Below are 25,141 nucleotides of genomic sequence, written 5' to 3'. Positions count from 1 at the left end.
TAGCAGTCCCACTGCACAGTATCTCACTCACTCAGATTTGTTTTAGTCACTCTACTAACTTGTAGTAACTCAGCCTTAGCAGAACTTCCCTTTTACTTATGTTGTGAATAAGGTATAAAATCTTACATGGCCTTAGTGACAGGCTTTTACAGGAAAATTCCTTCCTGAACCCTGCTATTGTTGGTGAGCAGCTGTCCCATATGTAATATAACCTGGGAACAGTCAAATCAGGTCAGAGCAAAGATTAGGTTCTCCTGTTTTCAATGACTGCATAGGGAAGAGTCTCAGAAAACAGCAGGCATGTAATAACAGATGGTAGTGGTTTAGAGACTTCAGCCAGTGATAGTTTTTTCATATTTAACAGTTGTTAATGGATTTTCTTCCATTGTCCTAATTCTGATTGGGGGGCGGGGGGAGAGGGGAGGAGGAGTAAAGTTTTCTTCACACAAGTCCCTTTTCACTTTTTCCACATTCCTTCATCCATGTCTCTGTCCTTTTATCACCGAGACAATTCCCCACTTAGACCCAGGTAATAAGCACAAAGATAGCTCATATACATTAAATAATTCACTCAAATTCACATAGAAAGTCTTAAACTGACTGAATTGAACTCAGATTTCTTGCTGCCACAACAGGATGTAGCACATGAAAGAATTTAATGAGCATTTAAACAAAATCAACTTTCAGAGTATGAATTGATTGCTCACTATTAATTTCAACTATGCATATGCTACAGAGGATGACTGATCATGAATATCACATGTTAATTTTTCTGCCTAAACTTCTTCCTCAAAACAGAGAATAAATAACCACAAACACTACACAATGTATTGACTAATAAAAAGCTTATGAAATGGGATTGTATGGAAGTGAAAAAAAAAATGCAAACTAATGCTTGGTAAGATTGTTTGGATCAGTGCCTGCCACTGGTTCTCCCTCTCAACATTCACTCTGAAAAATAAATCAAGCCCCCTGCCTCCAGCTTGGAAGGCAACCTACAAGGAATGGAAACACTTTGCTATCTTAGCTCACTGCAAAGAATTTATATTTAAAAATAATTTTAAATACTAGGGACAGAATTAGCTCATTGTTATACACATATCATGCCTAAAGCATCACAATCAGTCAATGAGGTTTGGAAGCATCCAGTTTAAGACTGAATAGTGAAGCAAACAAAAGTTACATTGGTTTAGCTACAGATGAGAACAATTCTCTTCATCTTTTTTTCCAGAACTAATACTGTACAGTTAGAAACATCATCACTAAAGTCAGTCATTCCATTTTGGAAAAGTTTAAAGTTAAAAAGGAAGTTTTATTTCATATTAGTACACCACCTGTTTAGTATTGGCAGCTAATCTTTTATTAAAGCACTGAAGCAATTGCTTTTCCTGCTCTGTTTTTCTTTCAACTTTTACTTGTGCCAAGATGATGACCAAGTGGATGTATTGGGATGCCTTTACCAGCTAGTAAGCAGCTAGGCAGTGCTTGGTTTCCCCTCAGAAAGACTTTGAGTTTGCACAGTCAACAACCCATTATAAGGATGATAAACCAGATCTTCCTGGTTTTATTTCCAAGTCCAACCTGGCTTATCCCTCTGGAAACAAGCAGAAAATGTTTCTCCCAATAAGTCATTATTGCATAAAAGCTCTGGAAACTGTCAGTTTACATTCAAGAAAACCCAAGCAGGAAAGTAAACAATTTGACCAGTGAATCTATAAAAGCCAGTACACCTTTATCAAAAAGTAAATGCCTGAATTTTGAAGAAAGTATGCTAGATACTAGCAGTGTAATCAACTGGAGCAATCTTGCCGAAGTCATTGGCAAACACACAGATTGAACAGAAAATGTGTTTGAGGAAATCCACCTAGTGAGCAAGTTCTTCACTTTACCTTAAAGTTCATGTTAACATGCCAATGGCAACCTCAATTAACATCAATACAAATTTAAGATATAGCAAAGCATAGATAAAATATGTCCATAAAGATCACAGAATCACAGAATCACAGAATTTTCAGAGTTGGAAGGGACCTCTAGAGATCATCTAGTCCAACTCCCCTGCCAAAGCAGGATTGCCCAGAGCACATTACTCAGGACTGCATCCAGGCGGGTCTTGAAAATCTCCAGAGAAGGGGACTCCACCACCTCCCTGGGCAGCCTGTGCCAGTGCTCTGTCACCTGAACCGTAAAGAAGTTTTTCCCTGTATTTGAACGGAACTTCCTGTGTTCTAACTTGTGCCCGTTACCCCTCGTCCTGTCACTTGGAACCACTGAAAGGAGCCTGGCTCCATCCTCCTTCGACCCACCCTTTAGATACTTGTACGCCATAATAAGGTCTCCCCTCAGCCTTCTCTTCTCCAGGCTAAAGAGTCCCAGCTCTCTCAGCCTTTCCTCATAAGGGAGATGCTCCAATCCCTCAGTCATCTTAGTTGCCCTTCGCTGGACTCGCTCCAGCAATTCCCTGTCCCTCTTGAACTGGGGAGCCCAAAACTGGACACAGTATTCCAGTTGTGGCCTCACCAGTGCAGAGTAGAGGGGGAGAATGACCTCCCTCGACCTACTGGCCACACTCTTCCCTGTGCAGCCCAGGATTCCATTGGCCTTTTTGGCAACAAGGGCACATTGCTGGGCCATGGATAATTTACTGTCTACCACGACCCCCAGATCCTTCTCCTCAGAGATACTTCCCAGCAGGTCCGCCCCTAACCTATACTGGTGCCTAGCATTCTTCCTCCCCAGGTGCAGGACCTTGCACTTGCTTTTGTTGAACCTCATTAGGTTCTTCTCTGCCCAGCTCTCCAGCCTGTCCAGGTCACGCTGGATGGCAGCACGGCCCTCTGGGGTGTCAGCCACCCCACCCAGTTTGGTATCATCAGCAAACTTGCTGAGGATACACTCTGTCCCCTCATCCAGGTCATTAATTAATATATTAAACAAAACTGGACCAAGTATTGACCCCTGGGGGACACCACTGGTTACAGGCCTCCAACTAGACTCTGTGCCGCTGATCACAACCCTCTGAGTTCTGTCCCGCAGCCAACTCTCAATCCACCTCACTGTCACCTCATCTAGCCCATACTTCCTCAGCTTCCTAACGAGGATGTCATGGGAGACAGTGTCAAAAGCCTTGCTAAAGTCAAGGTAGGTGACATCCACGACTCTCCCCTCATCCAGCCAACCAGTTATAACATCATAGAAAGCGATCAGATTGGTCAAGCATGATTTACCCTTGGTAAAGCCATGTTGACCACTTCCAATAACTTCCTGTTCCTCAATGTGTTTGGAGATGACATCCAGAATGAGTTGCTCCATTACCTTCCCAGGGACAGAGGTGAGACTAACTGGTCTGTAGTTCCCTGGGTCCTCCTTCTTGCCTTTTTTGAAGATCGGAGTGATGTCAGCCTTCCTCCAGTCCTCCAGATAATCATGAGATGAAAGGAAATTTTTCAGCACAGTAAAAGTGCTGATGCAAGTTAATTGTTTAGCTGAGACTTGACAACACCAAATAAATGGAAAAAGATAAAAATATTACAAAAATGACAGTGAATCAATATCTCTGTAGAAGAGAGACATTGTATTGCTCTAAATTTAAGATTGGCTCTAATCCAAGATCTTCATTTTCAAATGAAACAACCATAACCAACTATAAATTGGGAAAAAGACTGGTTAAAAATAATCCTTGAAAGTATCACCTCTGAGCACCTCATCCTAATTTACTGCATGACAGCTCACCTCATGTCAGCTGCACACGTTTCTCTCTCCATTGCAACCTCCTACGCAATCTGTTTGTGGATGCCACGAAACCCCACAAGCCCCACTGTGGCAGTGCATTACAAAGCTATTGAAGGAAACTCTGGACCCTTTTGGGCGTCCCTAGTCAGCAGCCAGGGTGATGGGATTTAAAATAGATTGTTCCAGAGGAGAAAAGAGTAGACAGGTCTAGCGGAAGGGGGGTTGGAACCAGGTGATCTTTAAGGTCCTTTTCAACCTAAACCATTCTGTGATGATTCTACGGAAGTGGTTTGGTGAGCACCTCCACCAGCTCCCTCAGTGCCCTCAGGTGGATACTGTCTGGCCCCACAGACTTGTGTATGTCTAAGTGCTGTAGCAGGTCCCTCACCATTTCCCCTTGGATTATGGGGGCTTCATTCTGCTCCCCGGCCCTGTCTACTAGCTCAGGGGGCTGGGTACTCAGGGAACAACTGGCTCTACTGCTAAAGACTGAGGCAAAGAAGGCATTAAGTACCCCAGCCTTTTCCTCATCCTTTGTCACTATGTTTCCACCCCGTCTACTAAAGGATGGAGATTATCTTTAGTCCTCCTTTTATTGCTAATGCATGTATAGAAACTTTTTTTATTGTCCTTAACATCAGAAGCCAGGTTAAGTTCTAGCTGGGCTTTGGCCTTTCTAATTTTCTCCCTAGTTAGCCTACATAGAAGAGTTGCAGTTTACGATAATGAGTAGGTGGGTAGCCTTGTTCTGAATACATGACGCTGCAAGTATCCAAACCTCTTCTGATTCCTGTAGGCATCTCATCTGCATGATGTTAACTGAGATAATCTCAAACCTGCCAGACTAAATCATTATCACAGCTATCTTATCAGAGTTCAGTTTGCACAGCCATATATGCTGCTCTTACTGTGTTAAACATGTGCTGTTATTGTCAGACGGACCATAGAAATGATGCTCCTGAGCCTGTAAAATTCTATCTCCTGGCAGGTGATTTCTTTCTTGCACAGTAAATCCTAGATATAATTTCTCATTTAAAAAGAAAGGGGGGGGGGGGGGGGGGGGAATAAAAAAACTCTAAAAGGGACAAGAGGGTGCCATTAACATAGGCAGGATTGTTTTTCATACCAAGAGTAGGGGAAAAGACCCAGGCAAGGTTTGCTCTATTCCCTGGTTTTGTTCCATGAGGCTTAAGATTGTTGCATAGTGGAATCGGACATGCAGGTTTAGAGAATGAATACTGACTATTAAAGTGACCTCAAACGCTGTCTAGAAGAACTACACAGCCACACAGTATGTCAAATTATTATGAAATCTGGATCATGAAACTGCACAGTGACAATAGAAAGTAGACTAAAGCTGACTACACACCATTTAAGTAAAACGGGCCTGACAGGTATATTGCAGAAAGGATAACTGCTGGAAGGAAATGCCAAAGTAACAGCAAATCTTGAACGCAGCAAGATGTGACTGGTAAAACTATTAAATATTTACTTAAGCTTCTTTACATAAAAACACTGTTCAAACAGTAAGAAATTATGTATATCCACTGAGTGTAATATATGATAGCATTACGACCTTCACACAAGAGTTACATAGAGATTATCTGAATTGTACAGTGACAGACTGATTCAGTGGTATACTTTAGGTTGGAGCTCAGCAATTCCTGATGCCCTATTCAATGACAGGAGTTGGAAAGAAGGATTTCAAGAAGCAGAAATTAAACACAAATGTGAGATCAGAGCCAGACAAGTTTATTATAAAAGAATATCATTAGCAATAATGCCAAGATGAAGCTGTGCTTAGTGTCTCTTGTTAGTGAGATGTACAACTAACTTGGGTTTAAATTTGCTTGCTGTCTGTAAAACACAGTTTTCAATTTTAGCAATTTCATTCTCTAATTCTCTGATTTTCAAACTACCAGTGAGGATTCCTGCCATCTTCGCCTCTCCTGTTCAGTTTGAGCTGCCTGTTTCAGCGTTCCTAGTGATTAGGGTTACTGTAGGGTGGCAAGAGGGAAGAGACAGGAAAGATCACCTCCAGGGCTTTTGCAGTTGATAATTTTTTTTGAAGTACGGAAAAAACAGGTGGTTGTTGTCAGAAGTGCTAGAATTCAGAAGACAGGAGAGAATACTGTTTTTTTTTAACAACCTGAAATAGACTGTCGTTTTTATGAATGCAGAGTAGAAGATATGATGTAAGGCATAAGTTGTTGAATATTCCATATAGTTAAAAAATGCATACTGGAAATTGAAAAATAGGAAACATGCATCCAAACAGATATTTCTGTCTTTTTATGTCATAAATCCAAAATGCAGAAATAGCTAAATACAGTGTGACAATGAAACCTCCCACTCTGCATCTGTATCAGTTCCAGCTAAAAACTCTGCTTGTTTCGCACATGCATTCTGGTATGCCATTCCATTCTTAAAAGACAGTGGGAAAATTAAGTAAATTTTTTATCCATCTGACAATAACACCTGTGGTTTTTACATATTTAAAGAAGTGGAATGAAAACTAGTCTTCAGCTATGGCTCAGGGTATTTTCATATCTTATCGCATGTATGTAATAACATCACAAATTAGCATTTTATGCTAATAAAAATGTCTGTAAAAATTTTAGCTACTAAGATAAAATAGGCCAAATTATTGTTGCAAATGTTAAGACAAAGAATATCAAGTACAATGGAAAAAAATGATAAGTGCTACTCAATTTTTTGTAAACACTAACACCTGAAGATCAAAAGAGCAAGAAATACCTGCAATAGAAGAAGAGTTTATTTCTTCTGTGGAGGAAGCCCCCTGTATTATATACTTAAAAGGTACTAATATAATGAAATTTTTTTGCTATAATGTAACATACAGAGGTAAAAAAAATGTACACACATTAAAATTCATTTGACACAGGAAGTAATTTTAGCTAAATAGTTTGTATTGCATAAAGTAATGACTTCAACTTACCTTAAAAACAAATTTATTTTTAATTATAGTAGTTTTTCTTGATGTTGTCATTCATTTAAGTAGTTGGTGTAATATATGTATAAATATAAGTATAAATATGTATAAATACATGGATGTATATCCAGCTTTTTCTGTATTTTGAGAATGTTACAATTTTCACTGAACTATAATGTTCAGAGAAATAGAAGTGCAGAGCAGTAGATCTGACTGAGGAGTTTAAAGGAAACAGCCCCGTCTGAAATTCAAGCATCTTACATGAAATTCACCATGTTAAGGCATTTAAATAACACTACCTAAATATTGTGCTACACTTCCATTTTTATGTTTCATGCATAAACTTAAAGAATACCCACAATTTATCAGTCCGATCCAACTGCAGTAGCCATAGCTGTAGGTCTCAGTTTCAAACGACAGCTCAGGACCATCAACAAACCCATGCAGCAGACGCGCCTTTGCCCTGTGAGTGCCACCTTGCCCCGACAGCACAAACATGCTTAGCACAGCAGGCTGCTGTCCCCCTCCCCTTCCCAGCCCATCCTGAAAGCAGCACATCTGGACTCATGGCAGGCTCCACTCCTCCTCAGGGCTCAGTATCCCAGTTGCTTTAAGCTGACATATTTGCAAACTGCCACAGAAAGATGATGCCATGTCCTCTTCCCGAGTCTCAGCACCATTGTATAGTAAGCAGGATTAGAAAATTAATTTAAAAGCTCAATCTTCAGGTGCATCTTTGCCACTACAGCCTGGTTTTCAACCCATTTCAACCCATGTTCAGGTTACGCACAAATTGACTTAAAGTTATTGTGGACTTGCAATATCTGATGCAGCTCTGTGGGGATGCTCTGCCCCTCCTCTGCTGGGAAAGCAGGTCTGGTCCCTTCCAGGCTGCCTGCTCACCCCTGCCAGCCCTCCTCTTCCCCAGGGATGCACACTCACAGGCTCTCCATACGACGAGACCTCTCTCCACCTGTCTCCCTGGGGCATGGTTGCAGCGTGGGGCTCAGAGATGACTAGGAAAGAAAATTCCCCAAAGCAGCTCTGGGCTTTTGGAATCTCCTTTGGGAAAACACGACGTGCCACATGGGATCCCACAACTCCCTGCTGTCTACATTGCTGTGTATGCTGCTGCTGCAAAGGCCATAGATCTGTAGTGAAAATTACAGTGTTTGTGATAGCATATAGTCAGTTAGCACTTAATGAATAAACCCAGGCAAACACAGCCTGTTTAATAAAAGCAGAAAATCAAAATAATCATACACTATGATTTTAGCATAAATAGTTCTGCCACTTAAATAGAATGAAAACCATCAAAACACACTTTTAAAAAATTTCCTTTCTGGAGGTATGTTTTTAAGGGTTAAGAGGCTAACAGAAAGCACAGTAGAAACCTAATTCTAAAATAATTGTCCCTATAAACATTTCTTTGATTTCATCAGGTGTATCTGTTAAAATTTCGTGGTGATATTTTTATGATACAACTTAAAACTGCAGTTATCAAAATAGTATGAAGTCAAAGTACGTGAGGCATTGCATTTCAGTCAGGCGTTGTCATATTTTTGCTCTTTAAAAAGAATTTACAGCCTAAATATCCATTATATGAATAGGAGTTTGAAGGAAGTAAAATAAGTTTTTCATGTAAATCACAAAGGTCCTTGTTTTGAAATTTTCTTAACAAGTAAACAAGTTTTACTATAATTATAAATATTAAATTAAAAGTATTTATTAAACCTTGGTTCCACAGAATATGACCCAATTTAAGTATTTATTACTGATTTCAGATAAATTGCTGGAAGATCTAGATTGGTATTCTATGTGACCTGAGGTGACATTAATTGAGTTGAAAGAATAAATTATACCTTGCAATTAGTGTATTATCTTTGGTAGTGTTGAAGTTCTGCTGGAGTGCTATGCAGATAGAAAAAAGAATTAATTGACTCACAGTCTGCTAACAGTTACAGGAGAGGTGTTCCAGCCCTCTGCTCATTTTCATGGCCCTCCTCTGGACCCATGTCTTTCTTGTACTGGGAGCCCCAGAGCTGGATGCAGTACTCCAGGGAAGTCTCAAGAGAGCGGAGTAGTGGGGGAGAACCCACTCCTTCAACCTGCTGGCCACGCTTCTATTTATGCTTCTATTTATACAGTCCAGGGTACAATTGGCTTTCTTGGCTGCAAGTGCACATTACCATCTCATGTCCAATTTTTTAGCCACCAGTATCCCCAAGTCCTTCTCTGCAGGGCTGCTTTCAGTCAATTTATCACCCATTCTATACTGCTATTGGTGATTGCTCTGGCCCACGTGCAGGACCCTGCACTTGGCCTAGTTGAACTTTGTGAGGTTCACATGGGCCCACTTCTTAGGCCTGTCGAGTTCTCTCTGGATGGCACCCCTTCCCTTTAACATATCAGCTGCAACGTTCAGCTTGGTGTCATCTGCAAACTTGCTGAGGGTGTACTCAATCCCATTCTCCATGTCATCATTAAACAGTATTGGGCCAGTAGAGATCCTTGAAGGACACCACTTGTTGCTGGTTTCCATTTGCACATTGAGCCACTGACTGTGACTCTTTGTATGTGTCCATCCAGCCAGTTCTTTAATCATCTAATAGTCCATCCATCAAATCCACTTCTCCAATCTTAACCAAAGAGCAGTCTCCTATAAGGAGAGGCTGAAAGAGTTGGGGCTGTTCAGTCTGGAGAAGAGAAGGCTCTGGGGAGATCTTATTGCAGCCTTCCAGTACCTAAAGGGGCCTACAGGAGAGCTGGGGAAGGACTTTTTACTAGGGCATGTAGCGACAGGATGAGGGGGAATGGCTTCAAACTGGAAGAGGGCAGGTTCAGATTAAACATTAGGAAGAAGTTTTTCACTTTGAGGGTGGTAAGACACTGGCACAGGTTGCCCAGAGAGGTTGTTGAGGCCCCATCCCTGGAGGTGTTCAAGGCCAGGCTGGACGTGGTCTTGGGCAACCTGGTCTAGTGGGAGGTGTCCCTGCCTATGGCAGGGGGGTTGGAACTCAATGATCTTCAAGGTCCTTTCCAACCTAAACCATTCTATGATTCTGTGATGCCTAAAAATGTCCTCCATCTAAACCCAACTAGCCAAATCTGTTAGCGATCATATGAATCAGTACACAAGTTCACATGTAGAGACTGAAACCTAAAACTGAACACATTTCCTGAATGGTAAAAATGGCACAATGATTATAATAAAATGCAAGTTTTGATAACACTTAATGACACCTTAAACAAAATAAATCAAAGAAACAGTTAAGTTTTATTAAGGAAACTCTGTGTCATATGTAGTTCATACAGTGTCAGAGTTGTCACTGCACAGTAGTGTTTTAATTGGGTAATGATCATAATCAGATACTCTGTGAGCAAAGGAGTGAGGCATCTGAATAAGAGGCAATTGAACCCAACATGACCTAATTCTCAGAATGTATTAACACAACCCCCCACTTTTGCACAGTTTAACTTATCTGTCTGTAGTAAAGTCTAGTGGAATTACTATTATAATGGCCATTCCAGTTACTTTATAGCAAGGAGATGCTGTACTGCACACCTAAGTATATTAACACATAAAATTATACCTATTTTGATATTAATCAGCATCAATTACCCAAATTAGAAAAGAAGTCTAACTTACTAAATAAATTTACATTGTTCTGCATTAGGGAAAGGAAAGAGTAAAAGGCATATCTGGATATGTGCTACTATAATACATATATAATAATAATATATATATATAATATATATATACTATATATAAAAATATTCAATATTTAATATATTTTAAAAATATATAAAATCCGAGTGCCTGTTGTTTTCCAAACTATAAATGTATTAAGAAAATACATCCCATCTTAATGGCTGGGAACTGCAGTTCAAGTGAAAAATTGCCCAAATTTGTTTCAGCTTTTTCTCTACAAAAGCTCTTCTCATTCTAAATCAGTAAATTAGCAACACTATAAAAAAAAGACAATACTTCTCACTATGTTTAATAACATTTGCCTATCAGTTTATTATGACAGTTAAACTGCAGTATTATAACCTAGTTTATGTGCACAGAACACAATATTTCATAAAAATAAAAGTATTGAATTTATTAATATTTATGGTAATACTATGCAAATATGCAACATCATAATACAAATTAGCATATATTATCTGAAACACCTCAATTCTCCCTTGTGCTCCCTTCCATTATAATTATCCTACCTTTCAGAGAAAATTGTGTCACAATTCTTTCTTGTCTCTTGAGTCTATAATTTGGAACTTGTCACAGTGCTTCTAAGCACTTCATACACCTTCCTATTATCTTGTAAATAGATACCTTAAGTAGATAGTGAGAAGATTACATATTTTAACCTTATTTAAAAACTTAACATTTACATTACATTTTTGACTTCCAGAAGAAGTTTTAGCATTTCCATTGTCATTGATATGTAAAAATGTAATCAGGCATAATCAAGGTGCTTTGAAAAGGATTTTTATTAACAATGCCATGCGTTTCTGATTTCACATAAGAATTAGAACATGACTGTTTCCTTTAAAAGTCAGACTCGAAAGGACCATAAAACCAGCCACTGAAACAATTTTTTTTTTTTGAGTATGGTATTTAAATGAATTGTTAAAATTATGTTTAAGTCTACATTAAGAGAGTCAAATGACTGGACACCTGGTAAGAGGAACTCAGAGAAAAGCAGAAGATGAGCTTATATTCCTGCAAATATCTCCTCTGAAAACATGAAAAATATATGGCCAGATTGGACCTTGAAAGGGCTACGGGATATTAGATGATCAAGAGAAGACTACAGGCATATCATGCGTGTTTGTTGTTCATGGATCTCAGAAAGGTCACTGATTATGACAAGGCTTGACCCACTATATACCATGCTAAGACTGCACAGTATACTTGTTTCTATTATGAAATGGTTGGGATGATGAAGAATTAACTGCTGTTCTTATTTCCTGCCTAAACATTTTTTAAGTAGCTTTTACATTGTAACTCTTGCTACAGATCTCTGAACAAACTGCATAAAATGTTCTTGGTCTGCTTAATCCTAATGAAGTCAGTGTCATTTAAATTGTGTAACAGCCAAATACTCTCTCTAATTGGGTAAGCTTGAATAACCTGGAACATCTTAATGTTTCTGTTTATGTACGTATACATATCTACCTATAGGGAGAGAGTGAGAATATATTACCATGGTACAAGTATCCAGACCACAAAAAGATATGAGAAAATTAAATTCATTACATATAGCACAGACATTTAAAAACGTCCTACAACATTAAGCAAATCAAATACCCAAGTATCTCTGTCAGGATAATCAGTGTAAGAAGTATGCATTTTCTTAAAATACATTTTAAAATTATATCTCACCATACTATGTGGTCGCACAATAAGATCCAGCACATTATGACACATCATCAATGTAATTTTTGGTTAAGATCTGTAAAAATGTGAAATTATGTAGACTGCTTCTTGCCATAACAATGTCAAGTATAAAGAAAGTGTACTTTTACATGAATAAAAATGCCTTGATCACAACATCTAGTCCCAGATGACTCGGGCCACTGGTCTGAGAGACTTGCAACATCCAGAAGGTTCACTTTGTAATACACCCAAATACATTTTTAAAGATCATGCCACTCTGCGTATGCTGGCCATATTCAAGGAATACCTTAATTTAATTTTTTCCCATATATTTTTTTCTGCTTTCTTCCTTCTATTTTCTCTACCCCTTAAAGAGATTTTTTTTTTTTTTAATATCTAAAATCTTGCTGTATTCTTCAGAGTTTTAGATTACTTATTCAGGAAATACTCAATTTTTTTTTTCTGTTTTAAATAGTCTAAATACCTATACCTTGCTATATACCATAAATATATATTTCTGTTTTATAAATATTTTAAAATGTAACCTAGAATGGAGATGTGTAGCAGGGACTATAGAACGACTGTAGGAAATAATGATGTTTTAAGATTTTATGAAACAATATGCAGTCAAAACAAACCTTTGTATTTTTGAGATCAAAATGTATGATCTAGATGTAACAGATATTTCTTATATTGAAATAACCTGACATTACAAACAGATCAGGACTAAAAATATATTGGGTATCAGCTGTTTTATATATTCTGCTTTTTTCTTGGAATCATGCAAAACATTGAAACAGCTATTTGTCTATTTAATGCCCACTCATAAAAGCTTTAAGAAAGGAAACTTAAGAGAAGGATTCCTTGTGAAAGGAGAACTCCTGTCTCATTTCAGTTGTACAGAGGAGCATGGTCATTTACACCTCTGAACCATCAATAGACTTATTTCTGTGCAGGCAATGAACCACCAGTTTCAGAACTGGGAGAGACTGATCCTAACCTATGCTTAAAATTGTACTTTAGTTTACCTGAAAGAGAATACTTTTACTACTTTTCCTTTGAACTTCAGCAGCATCCCTCTGAGCTGTTCATAACTGCTCTCCCACTGTACTCTAGTTCACATTTTCTGCTCCATTCTACCTTCACAAAGAGTTTTGATCTAAACTCTCTGGAAGTGAATTTGCATTTGAAAAAAATTCTCCATTTCAAAATGAATTTAATGTTTTCTCATATGTTTTGAGCAAAACCATAATATTACAGCAGCATGAAATAATGAATCCTCATAAACGTACTAACATAAAATGGTGAATGTATTGCACCATCCATAAATCCTTTGTCCTCTGTCAAGCTGACATCTGTGCATATTTAATAGCTTCAAAGTCAACTCACAGAAAAAAATACCAGTAGGAAAATAAAGCTGTGGCAGCGTTTCTTTTCTGATACACAAAAGCAAGACCCAAGAGGATGAAGTAAGTTAGTCTATTTTGTGGCTTCTTTTCACTCACAAGATAAATTGTTTCCAATTACTTTACTTCAGTATTAAGTCCAATTACTTTACTTCAGTATTAAGTAAGGACTGATCTGCATATGGCTTCAATTAAAAAAACATATGTAAGCCAGGCATCTGTGATGGCTTGACCTCTTCCATATGTGTATGAAAACAAGCTATGCAGAATATGCTGATTGGGGATACTCTGATAAATAAAGAAAACAAAGGATAACCTAGTAGATATTACCTCCAAAAACATATCTAATCTGCTAATTTTTAAAAATGATTAACAAATATTGCCTGCACTAGTGGTTACCATACCTGCAACTGTTGTTTGCCAGTGTGCGTCAGGCTCCATGCTACTGCTGATATGTTATGTCTCTCTTAGAAATACCTGAATTACAGCCAAATTTGTCTTTAAATTTCCTGTCGTCAATCCAGGGAACTCCACTGGCTTTGTTTCATAGACAAAAAACCTCAAGCCTATACTATGCCTTTCCAGTACTCTCTGTTTACTTATGTGCAGTTTTCTTTCTCAGCAAAAATTAATGAAGCTGCACATGTGTAGCCCACTGTTCAATAACTACAAACCTTTATTATTTGTTACTAAAACCTTGTGACCAATTAACCTTTGATATTTACTTAATAATAATCATAGTTTGTGTAAGAAACCACCATCCAATCATAGGAAGTCTAATTTTTCAAGTTTTTTTCAGTACCTTTTGAAATGAATGATAAGACAGAAACGCAAGATTACAGAGGGTAAGAGATTCAGTACATAACACGAAATTAAAATTTTAAGCAGTGGTGAATTATTCAAAGTTCAGAGAATAAATGACAGGCTTGTCTTTTGGAAATATAATGTCAACACTGACCATTTCACTTACATCAGACATTTAGCGTAGGTTCTTGCTGAATTGGTAGTTCCATGTAAAAATTATATCACTTCAGGAAAGATATGTTACATATATTCATAACAGTCCAGAGAAAAGCATACAAAAATTGGATTAGTAATAAGATTCTTTTGAATGGGCATTAATGAGAATATGGAAAAAGCTAATTCACCTATTTTTATCATGAATTTGCTGAAGGCTGCTCAGGCAACTCAGTCAACACCGGTTACATGAATATGCATCTGCATACATATATATTTGCATGCATATGAATTTATCTGTAACAGTAACTGATCACAGATAATTACTCAGGAATTCAGGCAGCTTATAGAGATTAATATTGTAACACAGTGGTATGAAAAATAATTTACTAGGAATTTATGTAAAGTTTACTAGGAATTTATGTAAGTTCTTACATATGTAAGTTCTTATGTAATTTACTAGGAATTTATGTAAGTTCCCAAGGGAACCGGCAGATGAAGTTGTTAATTCATCATATTTGAGAAGTCATGGCAGTCCAGTGAAGTTCCCACTGACTGGAAAAGGGGAAACATCACCCCCATTTTTAAAAAGGGAAAAAAGGAAGACCCAGGGAACTACAGGCCAGTCAGTCTCACCTCTGTGCCCAGCAAAATCATGGAGCAGATCCTCCTGGAAACTATGCTGAGGCATGGAAAATAAGGACATGACTGGTGACAGCCAACATGGCTTCACCAAAGGCAAATCTTGTCTGACAAATTTGGTGGCTTTCTATGACAGGGTAACAGCATTGGTAAATAAGGGAAGAGCAACTGACATCTACCTGGACTTGTGCAAAGCATTTGACACTGTCCCACACGACATCCTTCTCTTTAAACTCAAGAGACACAGATTTGACAGATGGACCACTCACTGGATAAGGAATTGGCTGGATGGCCACACTTGAAGAGTTGCAGTCAACAGCTTGATATCCAAGCGGAGAGCAGTGATGAGTGGTGCTGCTCAGGGGCCAGTGCTGTTTAACATCTTCATCAGTGACATGGACATGGGATCAAGTGCACCCTCAGCAAGTTTGCCAGTGACACCATGCTGTGTGGAGCAGTCAACGCGCTTGAGTGAAGGGATGCCATCCGGAGAGACCTGGACAGGCTTGAGAGGTGGGCCTGTGCAAACCTCATGAAGTTCAACATGGCCAAGTGCAAAGTTCTGTACCTCGGTGGCGGCAATCCCAAGCACAAATACAGGCTGGATGGAGAATGGACTGAGTGCAGCCCTGAGGAGAAGGACTTGGGGGTATTGGTGGATGAGAAGCTCAACATGAGCTGGCAAAGTGCACTTGCAGGCCAGAAAGCCAACCTCATTCTGAGCTGCATCAAAAGAAGCATGGCCAGCAGGTCAAGGGATGGACTCTGTCCCTCTGCTCTCATCAGACCCCACCTGGAGTACCATATCCAGCTCTGGAGCCCCCAACATAAGAAGGACATGGACCTGTTAGAGTAAGTCCAGAGGAGGGCCACGAAGATGATCAGAGGGCTGGAGCACCTCTCCTATAAATACAGGTTGGGAGAGTTGGGGTTGTCCAGTCTGGAGAAGAGAAGGCTCCAGGGAGACCTTATAGCCCCTTCCAGTATTTAAAGGGGACCTACGGGAAAGATGGGGAGGGACTCTTTATCAGGGAACGTAGTTAAAGGACGAAGGGTAACGGTTTTAAACTGAAAGAGGGTAGATTTAGATTAGATATTAGGAAGAAATTCTTTACTGTGAGAGTGGTGAGACACTGGAACAGGTTGACCAGAGAGGTTGCAGATGCCCCATCCCTGGAAGTGTTCAAGGCCAGGCTGGATGGGGCTTTGAGCAACCTGGTATAGTGGAAAGTGTCCCTGTCCGTGGCTGGGGGGGGGTGGAACTAGATGATCTTTAACATCCCTTCCACCCCAAACTGTTCTATAATTCTATGAATCAATATTCCATTACCTGGATTCAGTCAATGAATTGCCTTTCAGTGCCTGCATATTCTAGTTCTAAGGTTTGCAATGCTGACACACCACAAGCATAAGTTACTGCAATACCAGCAAACCAGTAGTCATGCACAGATATTTATACATTCTGCTTTAAAATTGCAGTGTAAGGAATAACAAATTGTTCTGTGAGCAGTGGTACTGGAAAGGCCAGATTTTCAATGATCTTTGTCTTCTTCATTCCCACATTCCCTTCTTCAGATGACTCCCATGCCAATCTGCATACAAATAGAGGCTGATGGCACAAGCTCTGGGAGTCAGGGAGAGCCACATCAGAGATGGCTGCAGAGGCCACAGGCACAGACCTGTCATTGGCCATATGGCTGATGCCTCTCCCCATGGATCAAGTGCATTTTCTCCCAGAAAATGACTGGTTTAGGACACACCCCTCTAGCAACCTACTGACTACCACAGCACTTGCAGGAATCCTTGTGGACTTACTGTTCTGTCGAGTTTGGTTGAGGCTGGCTAAATCTTTCAAAAACTTATTAGAGGTGCTACAGGGAAGAACCGGTGCAGACATGGGCAACACAGTCACAGAAAACCTCATCTGCTTTGAGAGTTATTTACATTTGGATTGTTCTCACACTCAAATATGCATGGGAATTCAAACAGCTTTGGTAAAGACTTGTAATAAAGCATGTTAAGTCAAAGTTATCAATTTCATCTGGCTAGTGGATTTAAATTATATATTAAAATGTTTAATACAAGAGTATAAAAATAAGTGTTCTTATATAGCAATACACCAAAAGCATATGCTAGTTTCTGACAGAAAACATAAAAGCCCTCTGTGCTGCAACTAATTATTTTAGAAAAACAATGTTTTCCTTCCATATACCCTGCTTAAAGTATTATTTCTGTGTTTGCCATAAAAGATCCAAATGGAAGAGACACCACTGAGCACTCCAGAATTTAGAACTTAAAATTATTGAGTTTAACTCTCGTACAAAAGGATGCTGTTTTAGTGGCATTTTTATGAAATCACAGCCTACTTCGCAAGATCTATATTTTTATACTTTACTGAATGGAGTGCTAACTTTTCAAAATCTCGTTATCAGAACAGACCAACAACTTCCAGACATGTTTCTCGTGACAATGATTTGAAGTCAGCCGTAAGAATTATTTAATATGAAACATATATCTGTAATAGTCTAATAAGTATGTATAACATGCAAGACAACAGCAGACAGAAGTGAAAAGCTACCAGCATTGAAACACAGTTTTGCCACTGCTAGTTTTCCCCTTCTTGTGCATGAAGAATTCGAACAAGAAGGATAAAGACTATCTAAGCCACTGATAGGAGTTTTGTTTTTACAGGTCAGTGCACACATGGACGTCTTAGCACAGTAAATTAATGTGGATTTGCATCAACAACCAGCAATTATGTTTTATGTCAGCCAATAAAGAGCAGAGGAATGATGAATTCCTACTGTCAGAGCTGCACTATGTTCAACCACAGAAAAGTTTTAATCAGTTCCAAAATGTAATGCATCTACCAAAAATTAATAAAAACTTAAATGTAGTCCACAGACAAATCTCAAAACAACACGTCTGACTAGATTTATAAATTTGGCCAGTGTTTCTGCACTGTCCAGAATCAGTGATATTTCCATAGCTCTCAAATTATAGAATATTGACCCAAACATTCTTGTCAAGATTCAATTATCTAAGCCACTTTTCATAAAAGTTACACTGTACTTAATTTTGCTGTATACATTTGCATGAATATGGACTTTTTGGCTATAAAGCTCTAAAAATGCCAAATCAATGCCCCCTTTTACAGAAACGAAAGACAAGGTTGCTTAGTGTTAAGCATCACTTAACACGATACTGTTATGTGAAAAGCACATTTACTAAAGACATCATATTCTGTAGCCTATGGCATTCTATATAAAAGCAGGGACTCTTAAAACAAGAGGCTATAACATTTTATACATGTGGTTTTGTATGACAGCATTGCTACTAGATTTATAAAAGAAATGATTTTAGAAAACCAGAGAGATCTAAAAAGATTAACCTGACTTGCATCAATTCCCACACTACAACTTAGAGCTTCATCCCTTCAAGGTGGTCAACACTTGGCTCCGATTCCTGTGTTTACAGTCTTGCAAAAAATAAAATGCTCACTTTTCTCAAGGCTCTCTGGAACCAAATGTGTTCTCAGCTGAAACTCCACCACAAATATCACACAGGAATGGAAAATAAAGGTGTAAAGCACTATTTAATCTCGTGATTAATGTTTGTGGTGGCATTGATGAGAATCTCTCACAAGATTAGTCCAGCGAAGGGCAACTAAGATGATTGAGGGATTGGAGCGTCTCCCTTATGAGGAAAGGCTGAGAGAGCTGGGACTCTTTAGCCTGGAGAAGAGAAGGCTGAGGGGAGACCTTATTATGGCGTACAAGTATCTAAAGGGTGGGTTGAAGGAGGATGGAGCCAGGCTCTTTTCAATGGTTCCAAGTAACAGGACGAGGGGTAATAGGCACAAGTTAGAACACAGGAAGTTCCGTTCAAATACACAGAAAAACTTCTTTACAGTGAGGGTGACAGAGCACTGGCACAGGCTGCCCAGGGAGGTGGTGGAGTCCCCTTCTCTGGAGATTTTCAAGACCCGCCTGGATGCAGTCCTGAGTAATGTGCTCTGGGCAATCCTGCTTTAGCAGGGGAGTTGGACTAGATGATCTCTAGAGGTCCCTTCCAACTCTGAAAATTCTGTGATTCCGTGATTCCTTTTTGTGGTAAGCTTTAATAGAATACACTCTAATGTTATCAAAAGCAATGTATAAATCTAGCAATACATTTTATCATGAGGTAAGAAATGATCCAGAACATAAATATTACAAGCATCTTTCTTTTTAATTCCTTTAGTGTAGAAAGAAAAAGGTAGAAAAGTAAATGTGAGTCCTCTGCTGCACAGCTTATTCCTGTGTCACTAGCAGGCTATTCAATACACTTCACATTGAAATTCTAGGGAAACTAGTAATTCATATAAATTAATTGGATATGTCAATTCTAATTAGTCCATAAAGGCTAGGTAAGAATCCTTAGGAGACCACAGGGTATCCTCCACATTGCTGCAGACAAATCAAGTATCCAAATCTTGGCTAGTCTGTGGCTTGGGACACAAGAGAGCTTACACAGAGCAATTCAGAATATTGGAGCAAGGCAGCAAGGGAACAAGGTTAAAAAAGAAAAGCTGGCCTTCCTGTTTTTTGCTGTCCATTGGTTTTGGCAAACTAGACTGCTATGCAATAAAGAATGCCTTCTAAAACACAGAGAAATCAAAGCAAAAGAAGCAATAAAAATTTACTAAACACTGTAGCATGCAATGTTACAGTAGCTGGTTTCAACAGAAACAATCATGAAGTGAAACAGTGCTAATATATAGGTTTTTCTTTTATTACTGTACAGGGAAAACATCCATTCCTTTATCCCTAGCAGTAACTGTGATCACTATCATCAGCCTTGAAGAAACAGAACATCCAGAAGGGCTGAAGTCACAAGCAAAAACATTGTCTTCCAGATCCAAACCACAAAAGAAATCTAAATGATGTCAAGTGAATGTGCCATTAACATCCCCTAAAACAGGGGTAGAAGAATATACACAAATTACAAATTATAATGTATACCAACAATATTTGGATTGAATTTCAGCTAGTATTTTCCCTCCTGCCCTGGTCTACAGCATTGGTCACATGTGTTTTTTCAGCACAATATCATAATCCTACCTATTCATTTGCATAAATTTCTGCTACTGCATTAACCTAATAAGTAACAATACAATTTAATTGTACATACTGTGGTGTGCTGTTCTCTACCAGTAAGTGACAGTAACTCATAATATGAAAAGGAATAAAAAATTCATTGACAGAATACCAATGAGTTTACCCAGACACATAACTAGACATAAAATATAGTAATGGACTACTATAAATGGATTATTTTATAAATGGAAATAAGTACATTTATTTTTCAGAAGCATACAGTATTTCCTATAGTAGCATATTCACCAGCCTAGCCTGCAATGAATTAGGATCCTCATTCTCACTGGTACTTAAACATGCATTTTCAGAAGAAAATTGCAAGCTTTAGAACAGATTTAACACTCTGAATAGAACATGTTTCTCCCTATCTTCTGAAAAAGAATTATTTCGTGACAAGAGGATATCTTTCAACTATGTCAAAAGACAGCAAAAACAGAAGTCTGTTTCCTCTTGTTAGTCCATTAACATTGTCTTGCTCTACAGGCAGCTGATGTACATAAATTCAAGAAATTAAAATAGGAGTCAGTACAGCAAATTCATATTTTACCTGATTTTTTAACATAAATCAACACTCAAGTAGGAAGAATACAGAAATACTTATAGCTATTACTATACTAATACTTATACTATTTCCAATCTGTATTTGGCTACATGATATGCAGACATCACATAAGCAGAGGCTTCTGTGCCTTCATCAGAGGTTACGTGGCCTTGATTGCTGAGGCATGGCTGCTGTACAAGAATGATAAATTCATATAGTATAAAGTTGTCAAAAGAGCCCAAGCCTAAGTTTCTAGTGCAACTTAAAATATAAAACACAAATTCATGTCACTTAGGTTCTAAATTCCCTTTAAAACAATCCTGTGCTTGGGTACCTCTGAAAATTTTACTTACTAAACTTTTATACTACCGTCGGTGCTACTGTTACAATATGCCAAAATATTCTGACTGTTCAAACAATGGTCTTGGAAACCATGTGCCACTATGGAACAATTGGTGTAGAGGTAGTGGGCCTTGAAGAGAAAACTGAGAATACATCAAGAAAAATTACCCTCTACCTCATTCTCTACTTACATCTCAACTCACATAGCTGCCTTTATGTCTGGTAAGAGAACAATTAGATTTCACAATTAGAGAGTCATTTGTACTAGGTAGTCAACACAGATACTACACAACTACACTCAAGGTTCTCCTTTTTCAGCGTACCAACTTAGCAAGACCTTGAATTTCTTACTTCTTATCAGTAAGACAAAACTATTATGCATGCATGTGGGTAAAATACCTGTGAACAAAAAAGTACTTTAGGCTCCTGTGAGCTGTTTGTACAAATTTAATTATCTTCCTTCAATGTCCTGATCCTAAAAGATTTTTTAAAATGCAAAAATTGGCAACTGATAACCCTTAAAAATAGGGTTGCTTTTTTTTTTTCCAACTTGCGTGATTTGAAAGGCTAAAAAAGAATGAAGCAGCTAATTAGACTAAGCAAAAGATGATACATCCTGTCTAATATGTGGAATGATTAACTAAGCCGTTCCATTGTATTAATTCAATGGTTTGGCACAGCATAATAAATAGCACTGGACTGCCAAAAGTTGAACTTCTTTTCCAGTTGAGATTAATAAAGCTCTCTGGATGCATATATGTTAGTATAGACAAAAGGAATGTACGTGCCAGGTTCCTCATTAGGAATTGGGGAGATGGAATATCTCTTCATCTCTCACTAAAAGAGATGCCATTCCATTTCAAAGAAGACTTCTTTCAATTCATTTAAGCATCAATATCTAAATAAAATGAAGATTTCAGTCTAGAATAATTACCTTGAATAACCTTTGAAATATGGAGGTAAAATATGTCTGACATATCAAATGACTTGTTAGAAATGAAACTTGATTACATATCAGGTAAAGTAAGAAAAAATACTTCCTAATATACTCGCAGTATGGGCAAATCAAAAAGCGTATCAGCAGAATGAAAGACAAAAAGGATCTCAAGAGAGATCATTGTAGATACGGCCATTAAAAAGTAGTATTAATTTAAGCAAAACTTATCAATAGATACAGAGGCAGCTATGAAAGAGTGGCTGCTTCATATTCAGCATGGCATACTTCAAAATAAATTATTGCAAACTTCTTTCCATCTGACCAACAAAATTCTATTACTGTTGTAATTTTGTTAGAGATGCCTAATAAAGAAATATTTTAGAAAAAAACAAAGCATATGTGTTTGGTAGCTATGACCCATACATTGTTTAAAGAAAGTAGTAAATATGCAAGCAAGTTAAACTCACACCAGTTGTTATAAACATGTTGACCCACAGGTGATTTGACTTTGCCTTCTAGCAGAAAAACTATCATGCTTGGGTTGGTAGCTTTTGCAGTAACTGCAGACGGAAACTTTCTAATCTTTATTTCTCCTTGAATGTTATCACAGCACAGTGCCCAATTAGCTGAATGCCTATGAATTAACAGTATTTTTAATTACTTTAGATACAATCTATATTTAAGCATTCTTTCCATTTTACATTCATTTTTCTTCCATTCATTATCAAAGTCTTTCTTCCCACTAGACTATTTATATTTTAATTTATGTGGGCTTGAACAACATACTGACTCCAGTACCGTCCTAATTAAATTAAATTTAGTTGCATGGATTTGAACAGCAAGCCATGTTGACCTCAAAAGTACTCCTTTTTCTTCTTTCCAATACATTTTACTGTCTATCAAAGAATTATTTTCCCCAGGCCTTACTACTACTTCAGTCAGCTGATGCCTTTGTGCAACTAGTCCTCCAATACATATCCACATTAGCATATCAGCTTTAATAAAATTACAGTCCAAACCCTAAATGGCCTGCACTTTTTAGTCCACAGATGTTATTTAGGTCACTTCAAATAAATAATTGCAGAGCAGCTTCTGACCACACAAGTAAGAAGGGACTTTGATTTCAAGATAGGATTTTTCCCTATAGCCATCATTCCCAATATTCTTCATAATTAAAACACTACTCAAAAATATCTTTCTAGAATGGTCAAAGAATTGAAGCAGAAAGTATGGCTCACCTATGACTTTTCCTTTCATAGCACATAAATTCAACCCTGAGCAATCCCAAGAAAGCGCCAGTACTTTTCCTCCTACAGTGACAGTCTCACCTTTTGCACTTCAATTTTACCCTTCCAAAACCCAGATTTTCTAACATTTTAACTTATTTATTTTTTTAAGGTAAAATAAGTATACTTCTATATCACCATCTTCCCACTTCTGTTATACACAGCTGTATTGAGTGCTTTTATTTTTCCCTGTTTACATTTCCTACATCTCCTTCCTGCCTACTGCAGGTTGTCTTCTTCCAGCATAGAATCTTTTCTAGATAGAATTCTCATATGTAATGCCCAGTGAAAGAAAGCTCTGAATTCAGCTTTCCTTCAAAAGAAAAATTATGATCTGTGATTGTACATGTTAGTAACATCTCTTCTGATTTTATTCAGAAATGATATGATGGTTTGAATCAATTAACCAAGACATAATATTAGGGTGGGGTTTTTTCTGTGTTTATTTGTGGAAAGTGGACATAAAATCATATTGAGGGCTAATGCGCAAATAGTAAACCTTCCTCGCCTTTAATAATTTGCATTTGAGAGTCCAGTTAATATATAGTTCAAGACAGGGAAGAAGAAACACAGGAGGTGTCTCCTTTTTTTTTTTGTTTTCTCTTGCACTTAGAACCCTAACTATGGGTCAGCATTTAGTTATGTATATATCGTGTAACAGCTTGCATCACTATGACAGAAGCAGAGACATTGATCTTTGATGTGTACCCCCAAACAACTACTCCCAACCCCCTCAAAAGGCAGTGGGCTGATGGCCAGGCCCTTAGGGAGAGCATATGGAAAATACGGCATCACAACATGCATTTTCAGTGCGTTCCAAGAGCTTGTGCTAAGACAGTCAAATTTCTCTTGGTTTCCTGAAGCAACATAGCTGTTCTGCAGCTAAACTCAGAACTGGCATGCAGCTGAATTCCTGATGCATCACTGAGCCTAAGCTTACCTGAGAGATTTCTACAGTACATTGGAGATGCTTCTGTTTAAATCGTTACACAACCCATCAGCTAAGATGGAGTGTAACATCCTGTTCATACTGCCTGGAAGAAATAGGTCATGTAAGTTGGACGCTGTCAATTGCCAAACAGAAATCAATTAAGAAATCCATGGGGAGGGTGGGGGGCGGTAAAAAAATCAATGCTCATTGACATGGCCCAGTGAGTGGATGATATGCAGAGCATAAGAGAGTACTGACATATATTGATATAAACAGGAAAGCAGCTATCTGTGATCCAGATAGGAGGAAAACACAGTTTGCATTGCATTGTGGATGCTTTGCCAGCATGGGACTGGGAACACACGCCACGCTGAATGGGGCAAACGGAGAGACAAAGGGAGAGAACAAACTATTGTTCATGTTGTTACCATCCCTCCACATGCGTGATTTTAGACCAGAATGTTTGAATTGATGTTTCCTCTCAATTCTTTTCATAACAAGCCTTGAAAAAAAAATTTTAAGTATATGAAGTATATGTATGTATGAATCTACAAATATACTTTGTACTTTATGCACCCTGTCCACGTCATGTATACAAACACACATACAATGTGTTAATGTATTGACATCTTGCTGACTGGGCTGTATTCTAGCTGCCCATAAACTCTATTAAGTTTGCTTATAAAGCAACTCAGGAAACCAGGGGTAAAATTACATGCTCCTTAACATATTCTGATTCAAATAATTTCTTACATGTTAGTTCCTGTTTAGTGGCATAATCAAAACACGGGTACCCCCATACCATCCTCCTCCCCCCACCCCCTTTTTTAAATTACTTTTTAAATAAGGTCTTTCCTCTGGTTGGTTTTTGTTTTTTTTTTTTTTTTACTAGCTAG

The 25,141-nt window shown here is 38.2% G+C and overlaps 1 protein-coding gene across 1 annotated transcript in view; it reads right to left on the bottom strand.

Moving 5' to 3' along the window:
• Positions 1 to 25,141, bottom strand: part of LOC309675922 (connector enhancer of kinase suppressor of ras 2-like) — a gene marked incomplete at both ends in the record, with an annotated part of 216,230 nt that overhangs the window by 114,141 nt on the left and 76,948 nt on the right. The gene's annotated exons all lie outside the window — the stretch shown is intronic.

The sequence above is a fragment of the Vanellus vanellus genome (assembly GCF_965231255.1).
Source record: "Vanellus vanellus genome assembly, chromosome: 10".
Lineage (NCBI taxonomy): Eukaryota > Metazoa > Chordata > Aves > Charadriiformes > Charadriidae > Vanellus > Vanellus vanellus.
This window is presented reverse-complemented; position numbering and strand designations above follow the sequence as displayed.